At 40.4% G+C, this 23,064-nt stretch overlaps 1 protein-coding gene and 1 pseudogene across 1 annotated transcript in view; one reads left to right on the top strand and one right to left on the bottom strand.

Moving 5' to 3' along the window:
* Positions 1-23,064, bottom strand: part of GPC5 (glypican 5) — a 558,236-nt gene that overhangs the window by 525,750 nt on the left and 9,422 nt on the right. The gene's annotated exons all lie outside the window — the stretch shown is intronic.
* LOC142461950 (small nucleolar RNA SNORA73 family) lies at positions 11,194-11,386 on the top strand (annotated as a pseudogene).

Below are 23,064 nucleotides of genomic sequence, written 5' to 3'. Positions count from 1 at the left end.
GCTGAGCCTTCATTTTAATTTTTCATGATTGCCTTTTAGATAATTTCACTGGGGGCTTTTAGAGCTCTTATAACATGCTATATATCACCTGTATCACGCATATTTGTACATATGCTGCCATCATAAGTTCCCAAGCATTTTCTAGTTGAGCCCCTGGCATAAGTTCCTCACTACTTTCACTTTTTCTAGTGATACTTAGACCTACATTTCTAACCATCACACACACATACATGTACATACACACACACACAACCTTAGACTCCCAGAACAAATAAATCTGTGTTGGATAAAGCACTACCCATTGAGTTTCTAACTGCAAAGTCCACCGTTTGAAAGTACCAACCCCTCCACTGGACAAAGATGGGTTGTTACTCCTGTTACACAAGGGCAATACTACCTTGTCCTAAATTAGGTCGCAATGTGTTAGCATCAACTCAATGGCAGTAAGCTTGGTTTGGTTATTTTGGCGACGGTGCAGCTAAAATGTTCCTTATAAGCAAGGATGATCGCCATCATGCTTCACCTCACATACTCTGGATGCGCTATCGGGAAAGATCAGCTCCTAAAAAGAACATTATGCTTGGTAAAGAGTAAGTGATAACAAGACCTTCAATGACTCAGCATAATGCAATGGCTTCAGTGACAAGTTCAAACATCACAATAATTGTGGGGATGGAGCAAGACCGGGCCGCATATTGTTCCATTGTATGTGGAGGCACTACCAGTTAGGACCAGCTAAATTACACTTCACAACAAAAGCAACAACAACAATTTATGTTTACATACTGACAGACCACAAGAGCCCTTGCTGGCATGCCCCGTATTGAGCTTTCCACCCGCCAGTGCCTTCTGTACTCTGAAAGCCATTTGAAAAACCAGAAGTTGTCTGAGACTCCCTTTTCCTCTGTGGGTTCTAGCAATTCAATCTCGTATATCACCATCTGCTGCTTTCATATTTCCAACTAGCGGTTCCTTAACTAGTGGTTAAGTTCCTTAAGTCCCAGAACAATGGTAAAAGAGAAGCTCAATCACATACATTCTTTCATTGTGAAAATAAAGTGGTTCTCAGGGCCTTAAAATACAATATTTACTGTAACTCTTTGAGAGACAGTGAACACACAGCATTTCCCCCCAAGTAAGTGAAAGCCTTTCTGCTAAGAACGCTAGTGAACAGCTAATAGGCAATGGAATCAAATTCGAGTTTTAATGATTATTCTCTGAGATGTCGGTTTAACCACAGTTTATTTAAAGGACAGCATGAATTCAGATAAATTAGTTTATTTCTAATTTGAGGATGGGAATGGGCAGCCCTACAGAATAAATGGGCTCATCAGTCCTATTAGGGGTTGTCCCCCTAAGCCTGCATAGGACCCAACTACAGAGGGTGGAAAGAGATCAGTCACACTAATCAGACCCCTATGGGAAAGATCCAAACTCAGCAAGGTCAGACACAAGCAACCCTAGTGCACATGAACCAAACCTAGCCACAGCCATGCCCATGACGTCACAGAGGTGTGCTTAAGTGCAGCCAGTAGGATGGGCCAATGCCTTCAACCATGTGCCTCCTGTTGCCAGGCAGGGCTAGAGAGACAAAGAGCCAGGCGTGCATCTCAGCACATTCACTTGGCCCTCTTGGTCCCTGCAGCCCTCTTTTACTCTGCTCCTGCTCAGGTGCAGGCTGTAAGCTGAGAGCCTCCTGAGTGTGCATGTGTGTAACACATGCGCCTGTGTGCCCTCCCCCACCCCCATTAGGGCCCACTCAGGGCCTGCTTGGGGGACCTGCTCCCTTGGCCTCCGGGGATTCTCCAGTTCCGCACGTGGAGGTTTTCTGCTCCCTGTTCCTGTATTCTTTCCACTTGTTTCCCTTTCCTTCATAAAAACTCACTAGGATTACAAAAGTGCTTCTGTGCATGAATCTTTCAGTAGCTTGAAGCAAAAACCAAGGTAACCCCAATCCAGAAACCTGAGTCCCACACCCCCCAAACAGAAAAATCAGGAGGTGCTAAGTCTTCCTTCCACCTGCACTAAATTGCAGGGTAATTTCCTGTTCTATATTTTGATTAACAAATCAAATGAATTCATAAAATATTTATTAAGCACCTGTTCTGTACAAGATACTGTGATAATTATTAGCAGCACCAAGAAAGGTAAAATAGTTTTTAATCCATCAGGGTGCATTGGAGGGGAAATAACATTTGTGAAATTTTTAATTAACGTGTTAAAATGCTATGAAGAATATACCAAGGTCTGTTGGGTCACAGAGAGAAAATTATTTCATTTTCTTTGAGGCATGAGAAAAAGGGTCAAAGGAGGCTTTGAACAACATCATGAAAAGGATTTTTTAACTAGTTGCTTTACAGTCCCAGTTAGAAACAAAAAAGGTAAAAATGATCTCTATTTTTAAATGAGAAGGCACATTTGCGTGGTTAATTTTTCAGTGTTCATGAAGCTGTTACATAGCAAAACAGATCTGGACTCAGACTGGTTAGCTAGGCCTGGGAGAAAGTGAAGGGAGGAAATAATATTCCAGAAGAAGACAACAGAAGACAAGCTGTTCCTATGAGGGACACCACACTGCCACGTGGCTTCAAGAAAATGCTGGGTCTGTGTACAGTCGTTGAGTGGGAGATCGTTGGTAGCTTGTGAAGAATTTGGGAGTTTTCCTGTGTGAAAGCCAACAGATTAGCCTGTTTCTATTTCATGAGTGTGGCCAGAAGACATGAGACTGAGGCCGCATCAAGGAGTGTGAGCAGCAATTTTGTTTGGATTTGCAAGTTAGCTTGCTCTCCGGTGGGGGGGGGGGGGGGGGCCTAAGCAGATGCCTGCATAGATAGCCTGTTGTGTTATAGGAGAGAAACTAGGAGTTTGCTGGATATTCACTTATCTTTTAGGGAAAGAGATCCTCCTCTTTGTCATTCACGAAGCAAGCTCTTAAAGTTGCTAGGTGCAAACAGGTCTCTGAGAAATAACAGAAGTAAAAGGCAGCCAGGGCCTTGAATGCTTGGCATTCCCAGCAAATATGCAAGAATGTTCACAGCTTTTGAAACATCATTTCTTCCAACAGGAGGTAGCACAGGAATAAGTGACAAGACCATAGACTAGCCCAGTAAAGGAGGCAGAAAATATTTAAATACAGTGCCCGAGAGCTTTTGCTATAAACACCAAGGAACCATGAAAACTGTTCACGATGTATTCAAACACCTCTGGATTGGCACATATAACTTGTACATCCAAATGTTCTAGAAGCTGGCCCAAATCCACCTCTAGTTAGAAAAGATACTGCTCAATATAAGGTAGTCACACTCCTAGACTCAGTAATGAACAGTTTAGCAATAGTAGTCTTGCCTTCCATGAGAGAGACCTGAGTTCAGTTCTTGGCCAATGCACCTTAAACACAGCCATTATCTGTCACTTGAGTCTGTGCATGGCTATGGTGCTGAATAGGTCTCACACTAAAATTTAGAAGAAAAGCCTGGTTATCTACTTCCAAAGAGAAGCAATAAAAGTCTAAACGTATTGGCCTACTCATTAACAGTAAACAATAAGTCCTAGACCCTGATGGTCTATTTCCTTCCCTGAAATGCTTTTAGACCAAGAGAGTTGGGCCTGTTTTTTACTTTTTTTTTTAAATCATTTTATCAGGGGCTCGTACAACTCTCATCACAATCCATACATACATCCACTGTGTCAAGCGCATTTGTACCTTTGTTGCCATCATCATTCTCAAGAGTTGGGCCTGTTTTCTGATGGTATATGGAACCCTGTTAGTGTAATGGTCATGGGTTGCACTGCTAACCACAAGGCCAACAGTTCAAAACCACCAGCCACTCCTCAGGAGAAAGCGCTTTCTACTTCCATAAAGAGTTACAGTCTCAGAAACTCAAAGGGGGAGTTCTACTCTGTCTTACAGGGTTTCTCTGAGCCGGAATTGATGCCGTAGGATGGCAGTGAATTGGGGGCTTTGCTATTTGATTGTTTGTGTTATGGGAGTCATGTTTCCTATAAACATTATTTTTATATGTACTAGGAAACAAAAAACTGTGTGACTCACTTAATTATGCCATGTGCTTTATTGCAGTGATCTGGAACTGCACCTGCACCCTACAGATAGATTGGCTTCATCAGTCTTATTTTCAGTGTTTCTGAATGAAAGGAGCCTACTTCATATAATTTGGGAGATATTACATATAAGTATTTTTAATCTTCCCCAGTATGCTATTACTAAGGTTTTTTGGAGTTGTTGTTTTGTTTTTAATGGTTCTGTTGACACTTAATTCACACATAAAATGATTAACTAATTTTTTTTGCTTCTGTTAATGTCAAGCTCAATCATCACTATTGATCCTTATTAGATATTTATATTATTTGGATTTCCTCTTTATATTCTTTTTCATTTTCAGTTTTCTTAGAACATCAGTTTTTCTGTTACTGATTTCTAAAAGCTTATTTGCTGATTAATGATGTGTGTTAGTTGGGATAGACTAGAGAAAAAAATTCATAGACACTCATGTGTATAAGAAAGAACTTTATATACAAGAACAACTGTACATTAAGAATACATCCCAGCCCACTCCAGATAAAGTCCATAAGTTCAATATTAGCCCATATACCCAATACCAATCTATAAAGTCCTCTTCAGACTCACGAAACACACGCAATGATGCCAAATGCGGGAAGATCACAAGCCAGTGGGTAGATAGTCTTGTAGATTCAGTGACAATGGAAGCATCTTAGCTCTGGCGTCGGCCTTCATATGGCTCCTCTAGATCCTGGGCTTTCATTTTCATGAGCATAGATCCATGTGTCCTGTCAGTAGAGTCTCTCAGACTATGATCAGAGAGAGACAGTGTCTGCCACCTCCAAAGAGAAAATCCTGGAATTTCCAGAATCCTAAGGAGAAAGCCACACCCACACAGAGGCCTCATTGGCTACGACCTAATTGACAGACTAGAATCCACCCTTCACTCTGAATCCTCTCACATCCCAAATTGACATCAGATTGTGTAACTCCCACACGATGGCAGCATTTTGATTGTCATGCATGACACACGAAATACCATGGGCATCTTTGCCCTCGTCATTCATTTTGCTGTGTGATTTTGTTTTATATTTAGTTGATGTGTTATAGATGCTTTATGTATTCAAATATAACCATGTTGTTATTTTGTTTAAAATCCTGGCATTTTTTTTACTCTTTTTTTTTTATTTAAACGTTTTATTAGGGGCTCATACAACTCTTATCACAGTCCATACATATACATACATCAATTGTATAAAGCACATCTGTACATTCTTTGCCCTAATCATTTTCTTTTCTTTTTTTACATTTTATTAGGGACTCATACAACTCTTATCACAATCCATACATATACATACATCAATTGTATAAAGCACATCCATACATTCCCCGCCCCAATCATTCTCAAAGCATTTGCTCTCCACTTAAGCCCTTTGCATCAGGTCCTCTTTTTTTTTCCCCTCCCTCCCCGCTCCCCCCTCCCTCATGTGCCCTTTGTAATTTATACATCGTTATTTTGTCATATCTTGCTCTATCCGGAGTCTCCCTTCCCCCCCTTCTCTGTCGTCCCTCTCCCAGGGAGGAGGTCACAAGTGGATCCCTCTAATCAGTTCGCCCTTTCCAACCCACTCACCCTACGCTCTCCCAGCATCGCCCCTCATAACCTTGGTCCTGAAGGTATCGTCCACCCTGGGTTCCCTGTGCCTCCAGCCCTCATATGTACCAGTGTACAACCTCTGCCCTATCCAGCCCTGCAAGGTAGAATTCGGATCATGGTAGTTGGGGGGAGGAAGCATCCAGGATCTGGGGGAAAGCTGTGCTCTTAGTCGGTACTACCTTGCACCCTGACTGACCCATCTCCTCTCCTAAGCCCCTCTATGAGGGGATCTCCAGTGGCCGACTCTTGGGCCTTGGGTCTCCACTCTGAACTTCCCCCTTCATTCAATGTGGTATATATATACATATATATATATACACACACACACACATATTCTTTTTTTTTTTTTGCATGATGCCTTATACCTGGTCCCTTTGACACCTCGTGATCGCACTGGCTGGTGTGCTTCTTCCATGTGGGCTTTTTTGCTTCTGAGCTAGATGGCCGCTTGTTTATCTTCAAGCCTTTAAGACCCCAGACACTATCTCTTTTGATAGCCGGGCACCATCCGCTTTCTTCGCCACATTTGCTTATGCACCCATTTGTCTTCAGCGATCCTATCATGGAGGTGTGCAGCCAATGATATGATCATTTTTTGTTCTTTGATGCCTGATAACTGATCCCTTTGGGATCACTCGCTCACTCAGGCTGGTGTGTTCTTCCATGTGGGCTTTGTTGCTTCTGAGCTAGATGGCCGCTTGTTTATCTTCAAGCATTTAAGACCCCAGTCACTATCTCTTTTGATAGCCGGGCACCATCAGCTTTCTTCACCACATTTACTTGTTCACCCACTTTGGCTTCAGAAATCCTGGCATTTTTAAGGAATTGAACAATAGAAATTAAGACTTTATACAAATCTCTCTGGAAAAGGGACTGACGACAGCCACGAGCAGACCCAGGCTAATTAAGTAATACAGTCATGAAAAGATGCTACATTAAATAATGGTGGTAGCAATACTGCTGGGTAGATCCATTATAGAGGCATATTGATATGTTTTGGGCAATCGGGTAAATAGATGAGGTGGATGGGATTAAAATATTGTGTTATAATATGATGTTATCAATCTAGTAAAACTTGCAAATAAAATCTAAAAAATTTGAGGCAAAAGAATAGGGGAAAAAACAACAACAGCATTATCATTAGGCAAATGAAATGGGGAATCCATCTTTGACTTGATCATGCAAAAACATTTGGAACAATAAGTTTCCAGACATTTTAAATAAAAAATCAAATCTAAAAGCTAAGAGTGAAAATATTTCAAGTACACAATGTTTTACCACACAGACTTCTGGGAAGAAACAGATTGGCACTCTCAAACTGATTATTGGTTTGCAGAAGGTGATGGATGGCAGTGGGAGCCCGAGGTTCATTTGTGTGAACAACATAGGAAACAAGCCTCTGGAGAACTCCCTCTATCCCCAATTGAGGCATGTGGGGGAAGTGGGTACTAAACAGGCTGCATTAGAGAGACGAGTCGAGAAGATCAAAGACAGATATGACTTGGATAGTTAACGTGATCAGTTGATCCTCCCTCTGACACATGATGGACCTGATCTGGTTTTCAACACTTTCTGTATTTTTCTTTTGGTTTTGCTTGTTCATATTAGGGTGTATCTCAGAGTTGTTATGTCAGTAGAGATCGCCTTCAGGAAGTTGTGTTATATGTTTTTCTGTGTTTCGGTAATGAAGCCCATGATTGATGAACCTATAGGGAGAGCAAGTGGAATAAGGTTTTTTTGTTTTGTTTTGTTTGGGGGTGGGGGGAGATGTGTTAGTCTGGGCTCACTAGAGAAACAAATTCATAGACGCTCATAAGTGTATAAGAAAGAGCTTTATATAAAAGAGTAATTATATATTAAGGAAACATCCTAGCCCAATCCAGAACAAGTCCCTAAGTCTAATATTAGCCCATATGTCTGATACCATTCTATAATTTCCTCTTCAGACTCATGCAACACATGCAATGATGCTGAATGCAGGAAGATGGCAGGCCAGTGGGTGGAAAGTCTTATGGATCCAGTGTCAGTGGAAGTATCTCAGCACGGTCCTGGGTTTCTATGGGGCTCTTCCAGCTCCAGGGCTCTAACTCCATCAGAAATCTCCATGAGCCTTGTCAACAGGAAAGTCAAGCAGAGAGAGTCCCTGGCGTCCAGTGAGCTATCTATCTCCTTCGTGCCTACAAATGAGGTCATCAGGCTGTGACCTGATTGACAGGCTGAATTCCACCCCTTCACTCTTAATGCTGTCAAGTTGGCACCAGATTATGTAACTGCCACATTAGGATACAGTGGTGAGAAAGGTAAAAGGGAGACCATGTCAAGGAGTTCAGGGAGAAAAAAATGTTTAAAAACTGATTGTGATAGCAATTGTACAATTCTGCTTGACTTGATTGAACTATGGAATAATATGATATATATATATATATATTAACTACCGATTAATAATTTTTAAGTGAAAAAGAAAAGAATGCAATAAAGAAATTGGATGGGAATACGTGATACTCTTACTACTCCCTGGAGGGTAAAGAAAGAAGATAAATAACACTAGAAGCTAGGGAGAGCTGTACTGAGGTGTCACCTGACAGCAAATGGAAAAAAGATGAAGAAGCTGAAATAAAGTTTCAAAGGGCAGCTCAAGAAGACAAAGCCAAATATTATAATGAAATATGCATTGACCTATAATTAGAAAACCAAAAGGGAAGAACACACTCAGCATATCTTAAACTGAAAGAACTCAAGAACAAATTCAAGCCTTGAGTTGCAATTTTGAAAGACTCAAGAAGAAAAATATTGAATAAAGTAACAGCACCAAGAGAAGATCGAAAGAATACCCAGAAAGCACTCTACCAGAAAAAAATATTCCACAGCCTATCATTTCAAGTAGGAACACATGATACAGAACCAATGGGGCTGAAGGAAAAAGTTCAAGGTGCATGAAATGCATTAGACAAAAACAAGTCTCCAGGAATTGACAGACTATCCGTTGAAGTGTTTCAAAAGCTGAAGAAGCCCTGGAAGCACTCACTTTCTATGCCAGAAAATCTGAAAGACATATTTGTGTCCGTTCCAAAGAAAAGTGGCCCAACAGAATTCTCAAACTATACAGCAATATCACTGATATTGCATGCAAGTAAATTGATGCTTAACATCATCAACCACGGCTATGGCAGCATGTTGACAGGGAATTGCCAGAAGTTCAGGCTGGTTTCAGAGGAGGACATGGAACATTGCTGATGTCAGAGAGATCTTGACTAAAAAGAAGAAATGACCAGAATGATGTTTGTCTGTCTTTCATTGACTACGCAAAGGCACTCGACTGTATAGAGCGTAATAAACAGTGAATAACCTTCAGAAGAACGGGAGTTCCACATTTCGTTGTGCACTATTGGAACTTGTACACGGACCAAGAGGCCATTGTGCAGTCATATCAAGGGACTACTGCATGGTTTAAAATCAGGAAAAGTGTGTGTCTGGGTTGTATCTTCTCGCCATACTTGTTCACTCTTGATGTGGAGCAAATCATCCGAGAAGCTGGACTATATGTAAAGTGCAGCATCAGGATCTTAAGTAGAGGGACAGCCCACAGTCTCAACACAGGAAAGACTTTACTCCGCCTACCTCACCGGTTCTCAACCTGTGGGTCGTGTCCCCTTTGGGGGTCAAACTATCCTTTCACAGGGGTCGCCCGATTCATAGCAGTAGCAAAATTATAGTTATGAAGTAACAACAAAAATAATTTTATGATTGGGGTCAACACAACATGAGGAACTGTATAAAAGGGTCTCTGCATTAGGAAGGTAGGCCCCACCTAGTCTCTTCTTCAGTCATTACCCCTAATGATCTCCACAGAGATAAATGTTTATGAATGCAGTGCACAGCAGCATGGAGAATCCAGCTGAAGGGGCAAACAAAAGACTCCAGCCTTGTGCCTTTCATGAAGACAAAGAGTTCTTATCTCAATACGGGACAAAGAAGGCCCATGGGGAGTGTCACATATAAGAACATGATAAATCATAGTAGAGAATTAACCCCTACTCACTGGGTGAAACCTATCATATATTGAAAATCTATCACTAATTACTCAGTCTGAAAATCATCTTATATGTCCAGGTTAAGTATTTCCCTCTTGACTTTGGTGAATTATTTTTAGAAACTGTATTTTAGAGAAAAAGTAGTCTTGTTCTTAAACTATGTAATGAGAGTGAATAAATTTTATGTTAGCACAGAATGAACACAAAAATTAAGAATGAAAACAAGGGCTGTTGCTAAGAGCAAAGCATTACCATTTTGAAAGGAAATAAAGAGGACAATGTAATTTGAATGTTTTGGTAATTTATGAGCATGAAGGAAAAGAAATTTTTTAAATATCAAAGAATAAAATTTTATAACTAGTTATAATCCATGTTAAAAATAAACTACAATTTATGAATATATTTCACAGGGTCTTCAGAAAACACTGAAAGGTCAAAGGCACAAGCCTAAGTCCCTTTCCATGTGAAGATGGAGAAAACATGTATAAGAAGTTAAGGTGTTTACTTGTCTAACTTCTTCCAGCTACACAGGGAGAACCGAACTCCACCTAAGCCTTGCCTCCACCATCCATCCTTCTTTACCTACACTGATATCCACATGTCACTTCTCAACAGCCACACGCTCAAGAAGTCATAAAGTCAAGACTAAGTGATTAAAAAATTAAAAGTGCAATGTTATTCACTAAAACACTTGACCATGTTATAGTTAATAATAAGTTAAAATATTTGCTTTTGACATTTATTTAACTCAGGGCAACATTTCAATGTTTTTTCATACCTACTATTTTTCCTGGTTACATATATATTTCCAAGGATGAATTACACACTAAGCATTTAATAACCTAAAGTGTATTTGCTTGTGCTCACCATATGTATAAAAATGAAAAGTAAATTGTGGCTTTGCTTTTGTTACTAAAGCTCTATGCAAACACTGGTCCACATATCTTTACCTGAAAACCAAAAGAACTCATTGATTCCTCAGCTCTTTCAATCTTCTCTGTTGGGTCTACTTCCCTTACCTTTTAAAGTTGATCAAAAACCTTTTGGGAAAAAATCGCTTTTTGCCCCAGAGTAAAATGTATTTCCAGTCTCTGGTAAGAATAGACTGTTAATCTCTTCATTTTATTGACCTACTTCAGTTTCAGCTCATTAAACACCGACATTCTCAATGATCAAAAGAAAATGAACTAAAATGGAACTTGATATAAACTTATTGAATAAGAGAGGTGTAAAATAGCAAATAAATCTGAACAGGTAATTTAATATTGACAGTCTTCCATTTAAAGAATATATATGTAATGAACAAGGTCATCAAAAATAATTTTGTGCTTCTTTGATCAATACAGCAAAGGCATAATCATGGTGTGTTTCTTATCCAGCTTCTTCTCAGTTCTTATCCTCTCCCAAAGCAAATACTTAACAATGATGAATAACGTCCTCTGATATTGTAGCACTAAAAAAAAAAAAAAAGCACTATAAAATCTAAAAAAGCGCAATCACTCTTCCCGGGCTCTGTCCAGGTGGCACGGAGGAGCACAGGGATCAGGACCCCATGATGTGCAGTCCTTTCCCACAGCGTTGGAGATCAAGCCGGGCCTGGAGCCTGCGCCTGCATATTCCTACAGCTTCTCAGAGTCCTGTGGACAATGACCGAGGAAACAAACCATGCAGGAAACATGTATATTTCTAAAAAAAGATCTAAAAAAACTGCAAAGATCATTTGATTATCTTGTCTACATAGAACTACGAAAACTAATATAAAACCGAAAGAAAGACAAGTGGAGATGTACTGGTTTTCTAGGGTATGATGCATTGCATTATTTGATATATGGTTCCTCAAGCATCCTTCCTGTCTCCTCTGCTTATTCTTGTGGTCATCTGAAGGTATCAGTGTATGAAGTTAGGAGTCATCTTAAATCCAATAGGAGATCGTCTCAAGATCCTTAATTAATTATATCTGCATGGCCTACTTTCAAGTGAGGTTACATTCTGAAGTTCCATATGGTCATGAATTTCAGAGGGGCATTATTTACTCACTACAAGAAGTAAACTAGTTACTCTAATAAAAGTAATCAAGCATTTATGTTATGAAATAAGAAATGTTTCCCAAACTTTTTATATGATAATATTTAATCTTATTTAAGTAATAATTGAACCATATCAAAATATGCATGTTTGAGTAGCAATGACTTAAATAACTTTTTTGCTTAGATTAAATTTCATTGAAACACTTTTGTCATTCTGAATTGCTAACCACTCATTATTCAATTATTTCCCTATATATCATTAAAATTTTTTTTAACATTTTATTAGGGACTCATACAACTCTTATCACAATCCATACATACATCAATGTGTAAAGCACATCTGTACATTCTTTGCCCTCATCATTTTCAAAGCATTTGCTCTCCACTTAAGCCCTTTGCATCAGGTCCTGTTTTTTACCCCTCCCACCCCATCCCCGCTCCCTCATGAGCCCTTGATAATTTATAAATTATTATTTTGTCATCTCTTGCCCTGTTTGACGTCTCCCTTCACCCTCTTTTCTGTTGTCTGTCTCCCAGGGAGGAGGTCACATGTAGATCCTTATAATTGGTTCCCTCTTTCCAACCCACTCTCCCTCTACCCTCCCAGTATCGCCCCTCACACCCCTGGTCCTGAAGGTATCCTCTGCCCTGAATTCCCTGTGCCTCCAGCTTCTATCTGTACCAGTGTACATCCTCTGCTCTATTCAGACTTGCAAGGTAGAATTTGGATCATGAGAGTTGGGGGGCAGGAAGCATTTAGGTACTGGAGGAAAGCTGTATTCTTCATCGGTGCTACATTGCACCCTGACTGACTCATCTCGTCCCCTACACCCCTCTGTAAGGGGATCTCCAGTGGGCGACAAATGGGCTTTGGGTCTTCATTCTGCACGTCCGCCTTCATTCACTATGTTAAGATTTTTTTTTTCTGATGATGCCTTCTACCTGATCCTTTCGACACCTCATGATCACACAGGCTGGTGTGCTTCCTCCATGTGGGCTTTGTTGCTTCTGAGCTACATAGCCGCTTGTTTACCTTCAAGCCTTTAAGACCCCAGACGCTATCTCTTTTGATAGCCGGGCACCATCAGCTTTCTTCGCCACATTTACTTATGCACCCATTTGTCCTCAGTGATCGTATCATGGAGGTGTACACCCAATGATATGATTTTTTGTTCTTTGATGCCTGATAACTGATCCCTTCGGAACCACGCGATCACACAGGCTGGTGTGTTCTTCCATGTGGGCTTTGTTGCTTCTGAGTTAGATGGCCGCTCGTTTATCTTCAAGCCTTTAAGACCCCAGAGGCTATATCTTTTGATAGCTGAGCACCATCAGCTTTCTTCACAACATTTGCCCATTCACCCGCTTTGTCCTCAGTGGTTGTGTCAGAAGGGTGAGCATCATAGAATGCCAATTTAATAGAAGAAAGTATTCATGCATTGAGGGAGTACTTGAGTAGAGGCCCAATGTCCTTCCACCACCTTAATACTAAATCTATAATTATAAGCACATAGATCTAATACATCTTTTTTTTTAATTTATAGAGTAGATGAGTAATTCTATAATTTTGGAAATACAGTGATATCATAGTTGTCACACTCAATTCATTCCAAATTCGTGTTTAAAGACAGAACATTTTGGGAACTGAACATATATTTCCCATAAGAAATAATAGAAAATAAAAATAATTGCTTCTGAAGTTAAAAAAATAAAATGTAAATTCATTTTAAACCACTATGGTGGCTTTTAGCCTTATCACAAATCACTGTCTCAGATACATTAAGTTGTTTCTAATTTATCCAATTTAACAATAACTTTTCAACCTCTTCATGGTTAAGCATTTCACACCTTTCACTACTTTAAATACTTTAATCATTTTCTTTTTCAAAAATGTTGATAATGAACCAAGAAGGAAAAAGAGAAAGGTAAGGTCGGTCTAGACCCCACATTGGCACACCAAGCCTACAGGACAACATCCCTGCACGGAGCTGCTGAGGCACAGAGAGGACTGTAAGGCTGACAACAGCTCATGACACATTGTCCCCTCACTGGAGCATACTGTGACAGAGGACAATACTGGGGACACACAGCAGGGAGGAAGTGCCATCTGAACCCCCTGCAGCGGGGCAAACCAAGAAGGGAACATAACAGATCAGCAATGAGAGCAAAGCAAAGCCACAAAGCCCCTAAAGAGACCCCCAGATAGACTTCAGGCTAGGAGGGGCAGCTCCTGGAATTCCCCCAGGACCACTGGGGAGGGAGTCATAAAGGACAGACCTGGAATTATGTATGTTTTATTTTGTTTTTCCTTTTTCCTTTATTTATTTTTCAATCATTAGCTTTCTCTTTGGTCGATGCCATTGTTGGTATGCCTAATTACATAAAACAGGCATGGAAAGCAAGCTCGAGGAGAAAGCAATGGGACGAATGGCCCCAGTGAGACTTGGGGGGCTGGGGAAGGATGTAGTGGGCAGACTGCGTCATACACAGAGGAACAACTAGGGAATAAAAAAACAATTATGAGGAGAATAATTTTCTGATGATGGCTTATACCTGATCCTTTCGACACCTCATGATCGCACAGGCTGGTGCAGCAGCAATCTAGCTGAGAGGAAGTACTATGAGGCAGAAGTAGAGCAAGCATGATGGTGGGGCAGGAGGAAGTAAAGGGAAACAGAAATGATCTAGGAAGCAAAGCTATGAATAGAGGTATAGCATAGGTGTGTCCATATGTAAATACATTAATCCATGAAAATAGAGTTATTGGCCTATGTACATATATTTACATGGTAATACACTGAGGTAGTGGATGGACTTCGGGTCTCTGCTCATACCCTCCCTCAATCCAAGAACACTGTTCTAACAAATTGGCAATCTGAGATGCTCACCCTCCTGGTACAATTGCTGAAGACAAAATGAGTGCATAAGCAAACATGGTAAAGAAGGTGGAGGGTACCCAGCTATCAAAAGATATAGTGCCTGGGGTCCTAAAGGCTCGACGTGAAACAAGCGGCCACCCAGCAGAGAAACAACAAGCCCACATGGAAGAAGCACACCAGCCTATGAAATCATGAGGTGTCACCGGGACCAGGTAACTGGCATCAGAACACCCATAACAAACAAACAAAACCATATGGTTGAGATCAAGGGGGGTCAGAGCAGAAACCCAAAGCCCATCTGTAGACAGTGGAACATCCCCAACAGAGGGGTCACAGGGAAGGGATGAGTCAACCAGGGTGCAGTACAGTACCGATGAAACACATAATCTTCCTGAGGTTCCTTGAGGCTTCCTCATCCCCCGTCGCCATGCCCCAAAGACTGCTTTTCACTTTGGACAAGACCGGAGCATGTACACAGGTGTGGATAAGAGATACGAGCTCACAACACAGGCAACTCAGGAGCAGGAATGGGAACAGCGATACCAGATGGATAGGGAAAAGGGAGAAGTGATTATAATGATTGACACACAACCACACATACCTCTCCAGGGGGAAGAACAATGTTAACCACGGGGACAGGGAGACAGTGGTTAAACAATAATAATTTATAATCTATTAAAGGGTCATGAGGGAGGGGGAGAGAAGACCTGATACCAAGGACTCAATCGAAAGTAATTATCTAGAAAAGAATGATGGCAACATATGCACAAATATGCCTGATACAATTGATGTACGGATGGTAATAAGAATTGTAAGAACCCTCAATAAAATGATACCCCCCAAAATGTTGATAATGTGAAATTAAACCATGTTGTATTCAGCTGCCAAATCAGTCGAGCGGTGACCTGATACAAATTTAACGGTGATTTCTTTCTTTACCTCAGGTGGTTTTCACAGGTTTCCTCTTAGCTTTACTGCTGGTAACACTAACTTTCTTCAAAGATATTGTTACAGTATTTTAGGGAAATAAAGTGCAAAAAAAAGCGCAATGATGAATGTTTAATGCACTAACACAGCAGTTCTCAACCTGTGGGTCAGGACCCCTTTGGGGGTCAAACAACCCTTTTCACAGGGGTCACCTAAGACCATCGGAAAACACCTATTTCCGAGGGTCTCAGGAACCAAGACACTGCTCCTCTGTCTCCAGGCGGGTCCACCTACATGCAGATACACCCACATATGAGTACCCGGTGTGTTGACATCGAGCCAATCCCGTCACATACAGCCGGTACAAATACAGGTGTATGTGACAGGGTTGGTACCATAATGTACTTATGCGAATCAGTCACACATGTGTAGAGAGCAGCTACTGTGTAGAAAGCAGCTGCTTTGTTGAAAACAGCATTATTGGAGATAAAATGACACTTAATTTCTGGGTAAATGTAAAATCATGTACTGTAAAATAATCAACTACTGCAAAGAGAGAGTCTGTACCATAGGAACTTAATCTGGATGCTGATTTGTCTTTTTATATTCCTCTGAGGTTGATGTGAATACTGCCCCCTTGTGATGGTAGCAGGTATGTAAAAAAAAACCAGAATGGTAAATCACAGGAAACTTTAATGAACTGTTTTGACTGAATTATGCCATGTATCATCTTTTGTATTATTAAAGCTATTGTTATATATTATTTTCATTAGGAAGCCATCCCATGACAATGGATCGTGTAGAAATGAACATTAAAGAAAATATAGTGAGGATTTTTACAATATGGTTTTACCCCAAGAATTACAGCAGGAATTGAGAAACTGCAATGTGTTACTGGTTGTGAAGTTCTATCAGCCAAATCTATGAAGCTGAACAAACTAAACTGCCATTTTGATAGCAAGCATCTGAGCTGTGCCAGAAAGGATACCAACTATTTTAGAAGCAAAGCTGATGGATTCAAGAAAGCCAGACAACACTGGTGGCAAGTACCACAAACAAAATGTAGCAGCCATTGAAGCTTCATATTTGGTGGCACTCAGAATCGCCAGAGCTATGAAACCTCACACCATTGCTGAAGATTTACTGGCCAGCGGCCAAAGATGCTGTTTGAGTTATGACTGGTGACGAATTTGTTACAAAACTGAGTGCGGTTTCCTTATCTAATGACACTACCCACAGAAGAATAGATGACATGTCTGCTGATATTCTTGATCAGGTAATCCAGGAAATTAAAGCTGCTTCATTTCCAATATTTAGCTTCCAGCTTGATGAATCTACAGACGTTGCAAAGTATTCACAGTGACTGGTTTACGTGAGGTATATTAATGATGGCGACTTTAAAGATGAGTTTTGCAAACTTCTTGAAACAACGACTAGTGCGCGTGATGTATTTGACACAGTTGGTTCCTTTCTGAAAGAGCATCAGATCTCTTGGGAAAAGGTTTGTAGTATTTGCACAGATGGTGCTCCAGCTATGCTAGGATGTCTAGCTCGATTTCAACATTTGGTACTGAATGAGTCACCAAAAGCCATCGGAACTCACTGTATCAGCAAACATTAGCAAGGAAGACGCTGCCACAAGAGTTACAAGAAGTAATAAAAAGCATCATAAGTTCTGTCAATTTTGTAAAAGCAAGCACTTTAAACAGTCGACTGTTTTGGCAACTGTGCAATGAATTGGATGCACCAAATAATGCTCTGCTATTTCACAGTGAAGTGAAATGATTGTCGAGAGGAAAAGTTTTAAAACGTATTTTTGGGCTTCATGATGAACTGAAACTGTTTTTTAATCAGAAAGCAAGACCGCGGTTCAAAGCACTTTTTGGCAATAAAAGTGAACTGCAGAAAACAGCTCACTTGATTGCCATCTTGAATGAGTTAAATTTATCACTGCAAGGACCAAAGGCAACATGCCTTGATTTGTCTAGAAAGATCCGATCATCCCAAATGAAACTTCAGCTTTGGCAAAAAAAATTGGATGAAAATAAAATTTACATGTTGCCTACCTCATCTGCTTTCTTTGAGCAACATGACATTGAACCAGACAAAAGCATTATGATGATAATGTCTGTGAAAGAACACTTGCACATGCTTGCAGCCTCATTTCATTGTACTTTCCAAATCTACCTGACACCCCATTTGCACTTGCCAGAAACCCATTCACAGTCAAAGTTGAAGATGCTCCTGAGACAGCATTGAACTTATTAACAGTGATGCAGCAAGAACTGATTTCTCTACAATGCCAGTTACAAAATTCTGGATCAAGTGTTTACAGTCATATCCTGTTCTGTCTGAGACTGTGTGGTGCCTTCTTCCATTTCCAACAACATATCTTTGTGAAACAGGGTTTTCCACCTTGCTGGTTATCAAGTCTAAACACAGAAGTAGACTTGTTGTGGAAGATGATCTTTGTTGTGCTCTTGCAAAGACTGCCTGGAGAATTTCTGATCTGGTGAGAAAGAAGCTATCTCAACCTTAAGCATACTGTCACAAAATGTAGCAATGTAGTTTACTGTTGCTATATTAAAACTGTTACCCATGCTATACCATGCTTCAAGACAAAATTTCATATATTTGTAATTAGAAATACATATTTCACAATATATAATTATACTGTTTTGTGATTAATCACTATGCTTTAATTATGTTCAATTTGTAACAATGAAAATACAACCTGCATATTAGATATTTATATTATGATTCATAACAGTAGCAAAATTGCAGTTATGAAGTAGCAACAAAAAGTAATTTTATGGTTGGGGGTTGCCACCACATGAGGAACTGTATTAAAGGGTCGCGGAATTAAGAAAGTTGTGAACCACTGCACCAACACAAGCACAATATGTTAGAGCAAGAGGGGTCTTTTGACTGAAGTATCACCCCTTTGTCCAAGGCAAGACACGGCCTGTGAACTCACTCTTGGCCTGCATAGGTTTTTTTCAAGTTGGATTTTCGGTTCAACTATTGAGCAAAATTAAACACGGACCAGAGTTTTTTGAATTTTGCTTTTCAAGTAGTGGAAAATTGGAGCAAGAGCTTGGAGCAAAGGATCATTGTAGTTTATATCTGCTACCACGTGATCATGTAATAATGTATTTTGTAATTTGATGCAATTATCTGTTCACTGATTATGAAGTGAACTGGACCCTTTATTAGGTTTCCATAGAGTCTGTACCCGAAGTCAGTGTCCTTTAATGAACGATTATCTTCCTGCCTCAATAATAATCCTATATACATATGACAGGTTTAATTTTGAAAATGGAATGAATAAGAGTAGGAAGTAGAAAAACTTAATCATCTCTTTTCCTCATGGAAAGGTACTATTTCACAAAACATGTGTTCATATAAAACACAAACCAATCAATCTAGGGGCACATGTGATTATATTTGATCACTTCTGCTCTTCTCCATTCTTACAATAGATCAATTATTGCTTTAAGGCGGATCACCCCTACTGTCTACCAGACATTAAAATCAGTGCCAATAAATGCTTAAGTTATGTTAAATAATTCTCCTTTCCTTACAGGACAGTAGGGGAAGACTATATTGCAATATTAAAATATCCAAAAATCTAAAATAATGTACATAAAATAGACTATCCAAAAATATAAAACAATGTACATAAAAAAAGACCACATCAAAATTGAAGAGCTTTCAGTGATGTTTTAGCATTTGGAACTCTTATAGAAGAAAAACTCCCAAAAACAAATGTATTCCGCAGCACAACTAAGTACAGATCAGAGTATTTTTAAGAAATTTTTTCCACATTCCTCATTTTTTAATGTCAACCAAACAAACAAACAAAATTAAACACAATAAATCATATATATTAGGTAATGTTAAAATTAATTGTACAAATCAAAGTATATTGATGAGTCGACTTAATCTCAAACTTAAGCTAAGAACCAAACACAGAGTCAGCTCTCAGAAGCTTATGGGCTAGTAGAGGAAAATAAATATATTTAAGATCAGTCTGACTACTTAAATCCCTACCTATTATTAGAGATAGCTAAATTAAAAAAACACCACACCCATAAAATTGATTCAAGCTCATTACAGCACTTTAGGGCGGAGTAGAACTGCCCCCACATGGTTTCTAAGACCCTGTTGGCAAAGTGGTTAAGCACTCAGCTACCCACTGAAAACGTCAACAGAAAAACCCATCAAATTGCTGCTTCCTTAAAGAAAGATATAGCAACCTTCTTCGGAATAGATCACAGCCGTGGAAATCCTATGAGACAGCTCCACTCTATGCTACAGCATCACTATTGAACACATTTGGTTTTTTAGTGTTTAGTTTTCACTCTTTACCAAAGACTTTCATATCTGCCTCCCATGGAGTAGCGGGTGAGTGAAAATTTCTGATTTGTAGGTTACCAGTGGAGCACTTAATTACTGTGCCACTAGGATTCCTTGTAACTAAGCATTGGCCATGAAACATGAAGAAAAAAAACACATTATAGATAGAAGTATCTTGAATAGTCAATACCTACTCTATAGTTTAACCTAAGAAATTAAAGAAACTCAAAATTCGTTTACTTAACAAATACTTCAGTTCATATTCTGTGCCAGGCATTATTCCAGACCCCAGATATTATACAGTGAACAATGTACAAGTCAGGGTCAAATACATAATGAGTGTAAATGTAAAATTTTCACCCAGTGTCAAAGGAGAATGCAGAGTCCCTAGTTTAAATTTCAACACGATAACAGCAACAGAGCATTGAACCATTCTGTCCTCGTGGAGAGCATAATCTATGGGTAAGCAGTGAACAAGAGAGAGGTAAACATTAAGAATGGGGGTGGGGGAGATAGCGAAAATATTGAAAATAATGTTGAGAAGGATATTTCTAAATAAATAAAAACAAAAGCTGCTTCCATTAAGTCAATTATGACTTCTGGTAACCCCATATATTACAGGACACAACTACTCCATAGAGGGTTTTTTTTGGGGGGGGTTGGTGGGGGACGGGGCGTGGGGGATAGTTGGCTGTGTTCTTTACGGAAGCAGAGTGACAGAGCTCTCTTCAATGGTGCCACACTAGGTGAGTTTAAATTGCTAACCTTTGAGTTAAGAGTTGACAGCAAGCTGCTTGTGTCACTCAGGAACATTAGAAGGATGTTTACTGGCATGGAAATAGAGTAGTATGTGTATAAAAACCATGTTACAAATAAAGGTCAAGTTCTCCTACTTCGTTTCAAAAGATATGTATATGCATATGAGGGGGTTGATAAGGTATTTAAAAGATAATACAAAGGGCTATCAGTGGTTACTTCTCAGTGGTAGAATTACATTTTCTTTGTACTATCACTGTTTTAAATATTCAACAGAACATGTATTCTTTCATTAAAATATCTAAGTTCAGAATTTCATTTTCTTTTAACAAAATGGATCATACAAGTGATCGTATTCATCACCTGCAATTAATTAACTGTGAACAGGATTCCCTGGCGCATCATCCCGCTGTGTATAAAATGAGAAGCAGGAGGAGGGATGCCATTACCACCAAGTGTCAGGAATGGAGTGTGTGCTCTGGATTTGAGATTCCTGTGCATTAACCCTCCTGGATCCAGATGACAGCTATAAAAACAGGAGCAGCAGCAGAGCCTGGAGCCAGAGCATGGGACAGTGTGATGCACTTCACAGTCCCATGGAGCAAGATAAGAAGAGGTTTTCTGTGCAAGAGGCTGGCTTGCAGAGTAGGGTGCCTCTGGATACTTCAATGGGGAAGTTGGACATGCTCACCCACAGAGTGGGGCAGAGTGCTTTCGGCTGAGTAGTACTGGCGTGGTGTGCCTGTGGGCATTTAAGTGGGGTCGTTGGACTTGCTGACCCACAAAAGTGGAGCTGAGTGCCTTCTAGCTGAGGCTTACTGGTGTGAGCTGCCTCTGGGCACTGAATCCACAGAGCTGGATTTTCTGACCCATGGAGCTTGAGTTCAATGCCTTCTGTTTGAGGCTCACAGCAGAGTGATATGCCCCTCTGGGCATTTATTAGGACACCTGGAACGTTGTAACTCCCACAGCTCTGCCATTCCCACTGGCATTATAACTTGTTAACGCCCTTAAAAACCTCTTTCATCATGAATTGTGTCTGCTTTTGTGCAGCCATTGCAATGGATATAAGAACCAGGAGGTAAATTATAGAACCTTAATATGTTTGAGCACACACACATACACACACACACAAGGCACATAGCAGTATTCTCAAAAGTCTTCGCAAGGAGCCTGGTGGTGTCGTGGTTATATGCTGGGCTGCCATCTGCACGGTCAGCACTTTGGAATCACCAGCAGCTCCTCAAGAGAAAGACTGGGCTTTCTACTCCCATAAATGTTACAGCCTCAGAAACCCACAGAGGGCGACTACGAGTCGGCACTGACTTGATGGCAGTGAGAGCAAAGTCTTGATAGACTGGCCATAAGCAACTGCCCATATGGAAGTGGGGGTTTCAAGTATAAATCTATTCTAAAACTGCACGACAGTCAATGACACAAATATTCAATGGCAGGCTCTTAAACATAAATTGCGAGTTCAGGATAACTGGAAAGGTGTCGCGCGCCAGGTCTCGCCAGCAAGAAAAGACGCGCCACAACAGGATTCTTCCACAGGCGTTTTATTGTGGGTTCAATTTGCAGATGCGGAAAAAAGACCCCGAAGCCCCAAACTGCTGCTGCTTATATGCGCTCTATGGGGACGAGCTGTGCATTGATTGGTGCGTCTGTGGACATGCTGTGCATTGATTGGTGCGTTCGCCAGAACCCTATTTTGCATACTCCAGGGTGGAGTTATGACTACATCATCTCAGCAGCGCGCACGCGCTAAGTGGTTGTTTACCACTTAGTTGGGCCACCGCCCTGACTGCCCGGCGCCATCTTGTAATGGCGGCGAGGGCTGCAGCTTCGCACATCGCAAGAGCTGCGGCTTCCCACAGAAAGGTACATAATATTGACAACTGATAGCAAGAGCACTGGGAGGAAATCAGCACAAACAGGCCCTTTTGGACAGTTCTATTCTATGACACACCTGGAGGAAGTCATACTTAATCCCACATCATTGCTGTTACTGTATATTATTGAGGCAGTTTGGACTCGTAATAGGAAACTATGCCCAGGAGGAAACACTGCCCAGCCCCACACCACCTTCATATTTGTACCTATCTTGCAACCCCTTTGTCAATCCATCTAGTTGACGATCTTATTTTTATCTTGCCCTCTACCAAGAATAATGTCCTTTCTCTAGGGACTGGTACCTCCTAATGATATGTCCAAAGTACATGAGACAAAGTCATGCCATCCTCATTCCTAAGAAGCATTCTGGCTACACTGCTTCCAACAGATTTCTTCATTCTAACAGAAGTAGATGGTATAGTCAACCTTCTTCAATATCAGAATACACAGGCATTGACTTTTCTTTTATCTTCTTAATTCATTGTCCAGCTTTCACATTTACATGAGACTAATGAAA

This window comes from Tenrec ecaudatus, chromosome 11 (assembly GCF_050624435.1).
Source record: "Tenrec ecaudatus isolate mTenEca1 chromosome 11, mTenEca1.hap1, whole genome shotgun sequence".
NCBI classification, from domain to species: domain Eukaryota; kingdom Metazoa; phylum Chordata; class Mammalia; order Afrosoricida; family Tenrecidae; genus Tenrec; species Tenrec ecaudatus.
Note: the sequence above shows the minus strand (reverse complement) of the source record. Positions and strands in the feature narration are given on the sequence as shown.